The following is a 12,692-nucleotide window of genomic DNA, read 5'->3' as shown; positions in this document are numbered from 1 at the left end:
TCACCTGAAGCATGTCAGAGTGTAAGGCAATTCTGAGGATATTGATTCTGGCCTCAGCCACATCTACTGCCTCCATATTGTCTGTGACCTCTCCAGTAGGTCAAGCTGGGGTCCAGCTTTTTTTGTCAACAAACTGCCCCAGAGGCTCCCATACAACACGGCTTATTAGATGGTGCAGTTCATAAAAAAAGGAGAGCCAATTTAGGTGAATTTAGGAGGATTTAGAGAATACATTAACCCAAGCAATGGCTGTATAACGATATGCAGTATCGCCAAGCTTCCTCCCACACTGTTATTCAGGGATCAAAGAGAAGCAGGGAAAGCTGAGATTCCCTTTGTGGATATGAGGAGAGAAAAAGAGCAGAAGAAGGATAGAATTAAACAGGCTGCAGAGATGAAATAGATATTGGCTTTCTTTGGCGTCAAAACAAAAGCAAAACAACAAAATCACAATCTGCTGCATCATCACTTCCTAAGGTCATCTTGGTAAAGTACACAGCCCTTCGACTGCTTTGCCTGTGTGTATTTGTGAAGGTAATGCGGGGAACAAATAAAAAGGCAGGCTGAAGAAGAACTTTATAGAAAAAAAGCTTTAGAAATGGCAATGTTGGTCAGTCGGTGGTCCACCTTCTTTGTCCTATATTGGATGGACTATCAAGAAATGTTGTACATACATCCATTGTTCCCACACATTGTATTCTAATAGAGAGGAGCAAGTGTATCATTATCTGTATCTGTTCAACACACTAAATTATTTATATCTGAATTCATACTTAGAATAGGTGGAGTTGAAACTGGAAGTGGTCAGGGGTGGGTGGGACCTAAACACAAGTTTATATTGTTATCCTGAAGAAATATTTGTGTTAATCAGGAGGTACTATACTTATTATTTTTTATAAAAATATTTTATAACAGAATAGAGCTTTAAATAAATGACCTCATTCACAAACATGTTTTTTCTTCTAATAATTTTTAAGATATGTACTAAGAAAAGTCTAGGTAAACACACAGTCAATACCCATAAATGGTGTTCAATTCATGATACCACTCATCCTTGTCTCAGGTTTCTTAGAGCAGTGGTTCTCAACCTTTTTGAGTCGCGACCCCCAATTTAACATGCATGTTGTCCGTGACTCCCGCTCACTGAACACAATCTCAAGCGCACAATTCAGATCATACAAACTCACGACGAGTTTTGGACAAATAATGAAGCATACCAAAACTAAAACATCTCTCTGTCTGTGCATTTATACATATTTTTTATATTTTATTGTTACTTTTAATCAAAGTCCTTTGCTATAAGTTTAAAGATCCATTCTGACCTCCTGGGTGTGTAACAGTCAGCTTCAAGCCAGAGACTTCTTGTAAAATAATAACTTGCTACTTTGGGATTTGTCAGAAAAGACACAAAATTACCCAAAAAAGAATAAAATTGACCACAAAATGATAAAAAAAGACACAAAATTACCAAAAAAATTACATAAAGCTAAACAAAAAAGGACTCAAATTGACCACAAAATGACAAAAAATGACCACAAAATGACAAAAAATGACCACAAAAGGACACAAATCGACCAAAAAAGACACAAAATGACCAAAAAACGACACAAAATGGCCCAGAAAAGAAACAAAATAACCACAAAATGTTAGGATTTGCTCTGCTTGTGTTGTGTTCCTGCTGCTCTTAGTTTTCAGTTGTGTGTTCCCTCCCTGCTGGTCCCAGGCTAGGCGGGGCTGACCTACTTCTGGTTTCTGCTGCCTCCTCCACTTGCAGCTCATTCAGCAGTCAGCACTCTTCAAGAGGTCTGCTCACACAGCCACTCCTCGCCAGTTCGTTGTTAAATCCCCCATGGTAACACCTTGGCTTCTGAAAACTAGTTAGATTATTGTCCACTCCTGTGTGAATTTTTGCCTGCCTCATTTTTGTTCTTTTTGCTTCCAGTTTGATGTTGCCTCCTGCTTCGCCCAGCCTCACCCAGCCTACCAGCCTTGCACCCCAGCTCCACACCTGCCTCTCAGCCTTTTTCATTAAAGAACTTAAACTGCTATCTGCCTCCCGTGTCTACATTGTGGGTCCAGCTTCATGCTCTAGCCTTAACACAAAATGATCAGAAAAAGACACAAAATGACCAAAAAAAGACACAAAATGACTAAAAAGACACAAAATGACCAAAAAAAGACACAAAATGACTAAAAAGACACAAAATGACTTAAAAAAGACATTAAATGATCAAAAAGACTAAAACACATTAACACAGGGGAAATAGAGCTGACATCCAAAATGATTTGGCGACCCCCAGAAATCATCTCGTGACCCCAATTGGGGTGGCCAGATGGCCATGAGACACATCAGTGTTTACACCTGTGTGTATCATGCATTTCCAGGGGTGTCCAGCTGACCACTTGTGTTCAGATTTTGTTACTACCTATGCAACTGGTGAAACTCAAGGTGAAATTGCCCCATTACATTTATTACGTCAGATAACATATATAACTAGTAAATAACTAGTTGCTATCCTGCTCGCAATACCCTCGATAACATATGAGCGTCATTGAACAGAATTTTCTGCTAAAATCGAGATTAGACATCTGGTTTCACCTGCACCCTAACCACGTAAATGGTAAATGGAATGCGCTTGTATAGCTCTTTGTTTAGTCTTGTAAGTAATAGTAACCTGCATTGATATTGCTTGATAAATACTTTAATATAATTCATAGTATTGATAGTGCTTTAATATATTATATATAGTTATGTCTGTGAAGATTATAAAGGACATACTTTATGAAACTAAATACATTTCACTTTTCTATGAATGAACAATATAGCCATAATGAGGCACAATTCATTGTTTTGTGCTAAAATATTTTCTATATTTTTGAACATATTTTTGATTCACAAATTCATTACCGTAATGCATCCAGATAAATATTTCATGTTTTCCCCACACTTGTATACAATAAATATTTAATAAACTTGATAAAAATAGATATGCATTTGTTTAAAATGTATAATATAACAGAATATAGTCAAACATAATGGTTTTTAACAATGTATAAAGAACAAAATCTGAGTGAAATTTGATGACAAAAAATGGTTAAATGTCACAGTAATGATAGAATTGGCTGAATGAAAGTGTGTAAATTTTATTAAAATACATTTTGGTGATACCATATTTAAGCAAAGAAAAAAAAACTTTTGTTTTTTAATTTCTATTTAAGAATGTATTACCGTAATGAATTTTGCTCACAGTGTCTCTAAAAATGACAGAAAAAAAACATAAAAAATGTTCAAATAGATTGTATATTCATATTAAACAGTGACTTGAGATTGTATATGTTATAAAGGGTCAAAGAAAATATGTATTCAATGCTCTTGGATTTTTTGCTATGAGCTGTACCATGTTTATGAGAATCACCCTTAAATATAATCCATAGAATTAGTGCATAAGATAAGTTTAAGCTCATGTACAATAATTGCTTAAGGTTTAAGCTTGTGTGCTAAACTGCTTCACCTAATCACAAACTTTTCTACTCATCCTTTATAACAGTTGTTTTCCTCTTAAGTGTGCATAGTTACTCATAGAAGTCACCTTTCTTTTATGTAAGTAACTGAAAACAGTAGACCACAAAGTGAAAAGGGAACTGGATAACATCTAAAACAGGTACCAGTGTTAAAACAGAATAACTGCCTGCTTGTGTCTGTGTGAGAATGAGGAAGTGTTCACGTGTTGAGTGCATGAGAGATGCATGGAAGATGTGTGATTGTGTTTCTAAAAGGTAAAGAGGCCAGCGGATACTGAAGGAGGACCAATGAAGAGAGGACAACACCTCAGAATAGTCACTCATGTCAAAGACTAGGTGGAGCAGCGTGTATAAAAGGGTTCAGGGAGAGACAGACGGTTCTGTTCAGACTGCCTGACAGACCGCCTCACACTCTGTGTGATTGCCAGGGCAAACTAATCCAGAACCCAGAGACTCTGTTGCACATTTCTGACACATTGTAATCAATTAAGTGGTGATCAACTGTGAACTGAGCTGCATCCTCATCATCCTTTCTCTCATCAAAGGACGCACAGAGTGGGTGTGTGGATTGAGGTAATTCTCTCTTATATTGATAGTTATGTGGGTCATGCACTGTGTTAGTACCTACCTGAGTTAAGTTAAGTACCTATTTAGGGAAGTGTGGAAAACATACCGTATTTCCTCAATTTAAAGCCGGGCCCCTATTAATGACCGGCCTTTATTTCTATTTTGGGTGTTGAGCTCAGATGAAGATCATTGGTTGCCCCCCAACCGAAGGGTTGGTGGTTCGATCCCTGACCATCGCAGCCTACATGTCGAAGTATCCTTGAGCAAGATACTGAACCCCAAATTGCTCCTGATGCTGCGTTCATCGGTGTGTGAATGAATTCCGAATGGTGGCAGGTGGCTACCGTTTAGGGTAGCCTCTGCCACCAGTATGAATGTGTGTGTGAAAGGGTGAATGCACGCAGTCTGAGTGGTTTGCAAAGTGACTAGAAAAGCGCTATATAAGTGCAGGTCAATTTACCATTATCATTTACCATCAGCTGCAGGAGAGAGGTGTGGAGAGGGCTCAGGAGAGCAGCGCCAGGTGTGTGTTTGGCACACCTGCATAGCATTAGCTAATCACTCTCTCCCTTTTAAAAAGTGTGCTGGACCTGGGAGAGGCAGAAGACCGGAGCACACACTCAGCTAAGACGAGCAGACGAAGCCCGAGGAGGTGCCTGCGAACGGCTCTGTGTCATTATTTAGGTGTGTGATTAAATAAAGAAAGCTGAACTGTCCCTGTGCTCTGTGTCATACCTGCTGAGGAAGAACCCACAGTGGCTCAGACTACGCCACACAGTCATACCTGATTTAAGCAATTCCAAAAGTGTTGAAATACACCATTGAATTTAGGCAAAATGGAGAGAAGCTGCATAGTATTAGCATGAAGTGAGCATGTCTGTAAAGGGGAGATGTGTTGTTATCCATATAACTCATTTTCATTGAGATATCTTGAGTTCAGCGGTCAATGGGACCCCTTTACATAGTTTTTTTTTCATTGCCAAAATTTTGCCTAACTTTGGAGCATTATTTAGCCTGCTCTGAGACAAGCTAGCATAGTGGGATCAAAGAAGAGCTACCTAGCTAGCCCAGTCTGCTAAAGCCTGTGACAGAAACCTCTATTTTTGTTTGAGAACAACCCAGTAGATGTATGCATTACACTGCAAAAAACGTGTGGCTAAAAACAAGATAAAAACAGAAATAAGCATGTTGTACGCTTATAATAAGTAATTAACTCTTAAGATAAATTAAAGCTGCAAGCAGTTTCTTACCAAGATAAAAAAAAACCAGTTAATTTATCTTGTTTTAAGAGTTAATTTCTTATTTTAAGCGTTCAACATGCTTATTTCTAGATTTAACAATCTTAATTTAAGAAATCTTGTGAAGTGAAATTATCTGTCCATGCAGCAAGATCATTTCCCTCAGATTTAGTGTTTTTATCTGGTTTTTAGACCGTAAACACTGAGGCAGGTATTAGATCTGTCTGTTTTTTGTGGAGGTTTTGAGCATCTCAAGATCCATCTGAAAAATGTTCTCTGAGTCATGCATGATTCATCTCAGCAGTTCTATTACCAAACATTTCTCTCAGCTGTTGCATTAAATGCTTAGATTCCAGCAAAGTACAGACATGATTGATGTATCCCTTCAAGATATTTTTTTCTAAGTCATTCCATCATGCTGCCTCTGTCTTTTCTTTTGTTGTGGCTCCCCTGCTGTGCTTATAGTCTCTGGTATATAGCTGAATGTATACTGCGGAGCTTAATATTTCACAAGGAAAGAGGATTACACAAACCAAAAAAGGCTCACTGCCTTCCAGTTCTGTCATCTGAGTACATCATCCATGATAAAGTATGATTAGCATGTGTGAAATGCTTTACTGGAGAGGAGAATGTTTGAGAAGCAAGATCCTTCAGATACTGTATTTGTTTCAAGTGACCCGATTTGATTTGTGTGTTTCAATAGTATTGATCTGCTGTCACTTTCACAGCTGTCATAGTAATGATGCAGACATACACTCAATTACTAAAGGCAACTTTTTCTAATATTACGGTAAAAGGATATTAGCATTGTTGATTTCACATTTAAGATTGTCATTTTATTCCATATTTTACTGTAAAAAAAAAAAGGTTTTCCATCAAAAGAAACGCTGTTCTGCCATATAATTGACAAGAAAATACTTGCTGAAATGCTGCATAAATTAAAGGTTTTTCCATTAAACATTACAGTATATTTCTGTTAGAGATATTGTGTTTAGTACATTAAAGAGTGAGAAAAAGTATTTTTACAAAAAATGAATGCAAAAATTACAGTGATGGCTTACATATATATTACAGTATATTGCCAGTGTATTTTACAGTTAATTAATCATCAGCCAAAACACTGTTTTCATTGTTACTGAAACTGAATTAACCCATTTATCATTTTACGATATTTTAATGTCATTGTTTAGCAGTTTTTCACCGTGAAATCTACAGACATTTTTTACAGTGCAACATGTTTTCATTTTTGTTTTATTTGCACAAATTTGAGTGTCTTGCAGTTGGTGAAACCACAAACAACTAGCAGACTTGATGCAGCACAGATGTTTGCTGGAGTTAATAGACATTTGCTCTGGTGACCCATCACAGACTTTCTGCAATACTGCACAATGAAGATCTTTAATTATGGCAGCTATAATTTCTTAAAATACTGAACCAAACAACGGGCAACATGGTGATGTAGTGGTTAGCACTCTTGCCTCACAGCAAAAGGGTCGCTAGTTCGACTCTGGCCTGTGGCTCTTCTGTGTATGTTCTCCCCTTGTCAGCGTGGATTCTCACTGGGTACTTCAGCTTCCTCCCACAGTCCAAAAACATGCACTTAGGTTTAATTGTTGACGTGGAGCATGGAGGTCAACCAGGAAGTGCCTTAAGCTGCATTCTACCAAAAATTCCAGCAGGGGGCGGCAAGTTTGGCTGCAAAAAGAATCTGCCCATTCATTTCAGTGCAAAATTTGAAAACTTCTCACTTGATTAATTGACTCAGAATTTTGTTCAGGACAACACTATGGTCTCAATCACTAGTAAAAAATATTCAAGACAATTTGATGTCAATAGTTCTAATAATGGCCCCATTTAGAAGAAAATAGAAGATAAAGAATCGTATGATTTGGGGCGTGGCTACCTTTGACTGACAGGTCATTAACAAGGCGAGCCGTCATCAGGAGAGAAGCAGAGCAATGCGTATCCACGGCCACGTGTCAATAAAGTCATATTAGATTTGATTTGATTTTATTAATTAAAATGTCTTTGTTACAGCCGCAACATTTTCACACAATTTTTAAGATAAAGATAAAAAATAAACAAAGAAAATACATTTAACAATATACTATATACAACTTAGTTCAAATTAAGTGGAAAATGTGCAGAGTGCAAATTATATGAAAAAATGTGCAGAAGAGAAAGAAAGAAAACTCCAACACGTTCAGGTTGAGCTGGTGGTGTACAGTCTTATGGCAGCTGGAATGAATGACCTGCGGAAGCGTTCCTTCTTACCCCGGGATTCCACTGGATGCGTAAGGACTCCGAAAGGGGTCCGTCCGCAACGGCTGCGTATCTACGCAGTCCGTCAACACACATCGGATCCGTCTGTGTCGGAGCTGTTGCGGACAGCGTAGTCCCAAGGACGCACGAGATCTCGCGAATTCACGCCTAATCAATTGATATAACTGGAAGATAATCAACATCTCCTCGTTAATGACTGGAGACAAATCCAGCGACTCCGTCTGAACGAGCGCTTAACGAGGTCGGCCGGCTTGTTAACAAGCCTCAGCGATCTCTGTTTGTTTACAACAAGCACCGGAGTGAGCGGTGTCAGTGGGGTAAAAAGACGAGTGAAAACCTCTAACCTGTTGATTTCAGGTCTTCAAGTTATGAAATACGATCCGCCGTGAACCCGAGGTATTTTATTTTGAAAATATACCGGATGTTTTATTTTGTGTCTGTGCACGACTTCCTGTCCCGAACGATCTGTTCTTTGCTGAATTTATGCGCCTTGCTCCGTCATCCGACAAAAATAGAAGCTCTGCGCAAGTGTTGCGAGGGCTGTCGGATGGCCATGCGTCGTCGGACTCATTACGCAGTGGATCTGCAGTCGGTGGAATCTCACACATTGATTATAATGGGTGCGTAACGGCTCCAACGACGGATCTGCAGCCGTTACGCATCCAGTGGAATCCAGGGGTTACACCATGGGTGTAATAGTCTGCTGCTGAAAGAGCTGCTCAAAGACCCCACAGTGTCATGCAGGGGGTGAGAGGGGTTGTCCATGATGGATGAAATATTCATCAAGACATCTTATCACTTTTTGTACTGTAAGGTTACTTTTCTTAGTCCTTAACTACATCAACCTTAAAGCTAACAGACCATTTACAGATCATTTTGGTAATTTGTACTCTGCCTTGTTATGACTTTATCAGTGTCAGACAGTCAATTTTAAGAGTTATTTTCCAAGATCTCTGCTTGGGAAGCCTATAATCACTGGCTTTACTCTGACATCAGAGAGCCTAAAAGCAATAATAATTCAAGAGAACCTACCAGGTTGAAAGCAGTTAAAAAAAGGTACAGCATGCCCCTGACAAGGTTGTGCATAATGTTTCAAATTAGCATTTAAAAAAAAAATAGGATTAGTATCACAGCTGTTTTTGTGGCATTTACCCACAGAGTGTATTCTACACTGTTTTAAGATGAACAAAAATCTGATAGCGAGATTGAGCTAAAATAATTACATTTAACACATTTTGAGATGTGCAACCATGGCCATAGTGAATGAATCTCTGTACTCACATCATGCCTGGCCACATTTGTGACAACATTACAGTTTTTCTCAGTCTCTTTGGTGCATTTCTCACAACAGTTAATGCATTTCTCAAAATAATTAGTACAAACTTAAAAACATAGGTGATAACCTGCAGAAACGTGTCACTTGCTCAAAATGGATAGCTCAATACTCAAAAGCAAGTATTCATGTCAATGAAAGTGTCAGTGACATCAAGATGAAAAGTCCTGACACCATGTGTTACATCCACCAGCTCTTAAAGGGGTAAAAGGAGGTAACAAACCAGATGTAATGGATTTAACAGAGGTGTTTTTATTAAGAAATAAAATAGCGGCAAGATCTATTTACAAACAAAGGACCCTTCAGGCTAAAGGTTTAACAGAATAAAATGACAACAAAAACTAGGGTCAGTTTAACTGTTGCACAGAAACTAAAGAACAACCACAACTAAATCACAATATATAATAGAAAGAAGCCGAGCACAGACAAAGGTTTGGGCGACGGTTCACATCAGATCCAGCCGCCTTGACTGAAGCTCCAGCAGCCTTTTGAAACTTGTGGACGACAAATTGCAGAATCTGATTCGCTCCCGTGGTCGCCCGAAGCTCCAATCCTCCTTCACCAGCAGCCAACAAACTACACGTCTGGAGCCGTAACACCACTCCCCTTAAATCAACAACCCGTTGTTGTTGACATTTTACAAATTCACATACACAAAAACAAAACTCAAAGCCTGGACAAGGCATCTGCAATGACATTTTCCTTACCCTTTTTGTGCCGGATTACCAGGTTGAAGTCCTGCACGATCAACGCTCACCACATCGGCCTTTGGTTATGGTTGTACATGCGCGCAAGGATTCCGAGTGGGTCGTGATCTGTGAAGACAACAACTGGCAAAGGACTGGACCCAACATACACTTCAAAATGTTGGAGTGCCAACAACAGAGCAAGAGTCTCTTTTTCGATGGTGGAGTAATTTACTTGGTGTTTTTTAAACTTCCTGGAGAAGTAGCACACCGGTTGGTCAACCCCACAGACATCCTCCTGCAGCAGAACTGCCCCGGCTTCGACTGCGCTTGCATCAACCTCCAACTTAAACGGGCGAGCAAGGTCAGGAGCAGCAGCCACAGGGGCGTGGCTCAAGAGAGCCTTGATGCTATCAAAAGCATGCCGGCACTCCTGGTTCCACACAAAATCAACCTTGGGGCTAAGAAGATTAGTTAAAGGCTGGACAACGATGGAAAATTTTCTACAGAAACTTCTATAGTAAGGAGCCAAGCCTAAGAAACTCCTTATAGATCTCCGGGTGGTGGGGAAAGGAATGGCAGCTATCTTTGCCTCTAGAGGGGCATACCTGGCCCTGGCCTAACTGTTGGCCAAGATAGGTCAAGGTAGCTTTGCCAAACTCACATTTCGCCAAGTTTAGAGTGGGCGATGCGTCGGCCAGCCTGCGAAACACTTTGTTAAGGACCTGCATGTGTTCCTCCCAGGTTCGGTGTACACAATAAGGTCATCTAAATAGGCATTATCAATTATCAATCCCAGCCAATACCATATTTACTAACCCTTGAAATGTTGCTGGTGCATTACACATGCCAAACGCCATAACGTTGTACTCCAAAAACTGATCTGGAGTCACAAAAGCTGATATTTCTGTGGCACGATTTGTCAACGGCACCTGCCAGTAACCTTTCAACAAATCTAGCTTCGACACAAATTTAGCTGTCCCTAGATTGTCTACGCAATCTTCCATACGAGGAAGGATAAGAGTCTGGAACAGTGACATCATTTACTTTTCTAAAGTCCGTAATGAATCGTGGCGATCTGTCTGATTTTGTCTCTAAAAGGCACGGAGAACTCCATGCACTCGAACTAGGCTTAGCCAAGCTGTTTTCTAAGAGATACTCGGTCTTCATTAACTCACGTTTAACTGGGTTTACGCGATAGGGATGTTGTTTAATGGGCCGAGCATCTCCTACATCTATGTCATGCTTAAGCACGTTGGTTTTAGTGGGCACATCATTAAACAAACAGCGGAAACCATTTACTAGAGCGCTGACATCATGCTGCTGGTCAGGCGTCAGATGACTCAACACTTAGGGGAGCTGTTCCATCTCCCAATTCGGCAAGCGAACGCTGTGCAGTGCAGAATGTCTGCCACGATCAGGGCGCACGGACCGAGTATTAAGGCAGGCTCAGTTTTTTCGACGTCCGCGGATTAGTCTGTCGCATGATACTTGTTGAGCATGTTGATATGACACACGCGTTCTTACGCTTCCTCTCTGGGGTGCGAATAACATAATCAGTGTCACTCAGACACTCACAAACTTCAGAAGGGCCGGCTAATTTGGCAGAGAGAGCAGAACCGGGCACGGGCAACAGGATCAAAACTTTCTCACCCACTTGGAAACGCTGGAGAACGGCGGAGCGGTCATAGCTGCGCTTCATGGCTTTTTGAGAGGACGACAGAGTCTCTATTGCCAAGTTATTAGCACGATGCAATCTCTCACGAAATTGACAAACATAATCCAGCACACCTCCCTCTGCGGAAGACTCACAGGCCAAAAACTGGTCCTGGAGAGACTTTAAAGGACTGTGAGGTGTGTGGCCGAAGACCAGCTCCGCAGGGCTGAATCCCAGGGATTCCTGTACAGCCTCACAGGTAGCTAACAAAACAAATGGTCGACCTTCATCCCAGTTTTTCTCCATTTCTGAACAAAACTTACGCAGCATGAACTTTAATGTTTGATGCCACCGATTCAGCGCGCCCTGGAAATCAGGATGATACGTGCTGGATACTATGTGTCGGATGTTTAACGTCTGCAGGACCTGATTGAAAAGTTTCGACAGGAAGTTTGTGCTTTGGTCAGTTTGGATTATGCGAGGAAGACCGAATGTGGAGAAGAATTTGGTTAATGCCTTTAAAATGGAGGTGGATGTTATTTTACGGCGCGACACAGCTTGAGGGAATCGCACATCAGGGTGAATAAAAATGTATTACCACTCTTAGTTCTTGGCAACGGACCAACACAGTCTACGATTACACGTTCAAAAGGCTCACCTACAGCAGGTATGGGATGCAGCGGGGCAGCAGGGATGGTTTGGTTTACCTGTAATCTTACACACATGACAGGAGCGGCAGTATTTAACAACATCCGACTTTAAACCAGGCCAAAAGAAATGTTTAAGGACACGCTGGTATGTCTTTGTTACTCCTAAATGTCCGGACCACGGACTCTCATGTGCCAAAGTTAGCACTTGTGAACGATACACAGCAGGGACAACCACCTAATGTACGACATTCCAATCACAATCAACTTTATTACGAGGACACCATTTACTTAGTAAAACACCATCATCGATTGTGTAGGCTACTTGCTCACCTCTTGCTCTGTCAGCACTCACCACATTAGCGAAGCAGGTCTTCAATGTTGGGTCCGTCCCCTGCGATGTGCACAGGTCCGTCCCCTGCGATGCGCACAGGCGCTCTCTGGAGACTGGCAGGGACACACTGTCAGATGGTGATGGAGTAGTGATGGAGTAGTGCTGGCCAAGCGCGCCTGAGCAGCGGCAGTGTTGTCTTTCACCTTACCCTCAGATTGCTCTGTAAACTCTGACATGAGAAAACTGTCAGACAGTGCTACAGTGTTGTCTTTCATTGACTGAGACCGGGTGATTGCACAGGATGGGAACAGATCAGAATTTGGAATTGTGCCTACATTACCTGACTTAAAATGCAATACCTTTAATTGGGAGGGCAGGACAAACAGCTACAGAAAACACACCAGTTACTAATTTTGATTCTACAC

The 12,692-nt window shown here is 40.8% G+C and overlaps 1 long non-coding RNA gene across 1 annotated transcript; it reads right to left on the bottom strand.

Moving 5' to 3' along the window:
- Positions 1-9,178: 9,178 nt before the first annotated feature.
- Positions 9,179-10,330, bottom strand: LOC131991590 (uncharacterized). Its single transcript, XR_009396150.1, has 2 exons — positions 9,651-10,330; positions 9,179-9,549 (listed from the first exon to the last, which is right to left on the bottom strand). It is a non-coding gene; the product is annotated as an uncharacterized LOC131991590 (long non-coding RNA).
- Between the last annotated feature and the right edge of the window lie 2,362 nt (positions 10,331-12,692).

This window comes from Centropristis striata, chromosome 18 (genome assembly GCF_030273125.1).
Source record: "Centropristis striata isolate RG_2023a ecotype Rhode Island chromosome 18, C.striata_1.0, whole genome shotgun sequence".
In the NCBI taxonomy this organism is placed as follows: domain Eukaryota; kingdom Metazoa; phylum Chordata; class Actinopteri; order Perciformes; family Serranidae; genus Centropristis; species Centropristis striata.
This window is presented reverse-complemented; position numbering and strand designations above follow the sequence as displayed.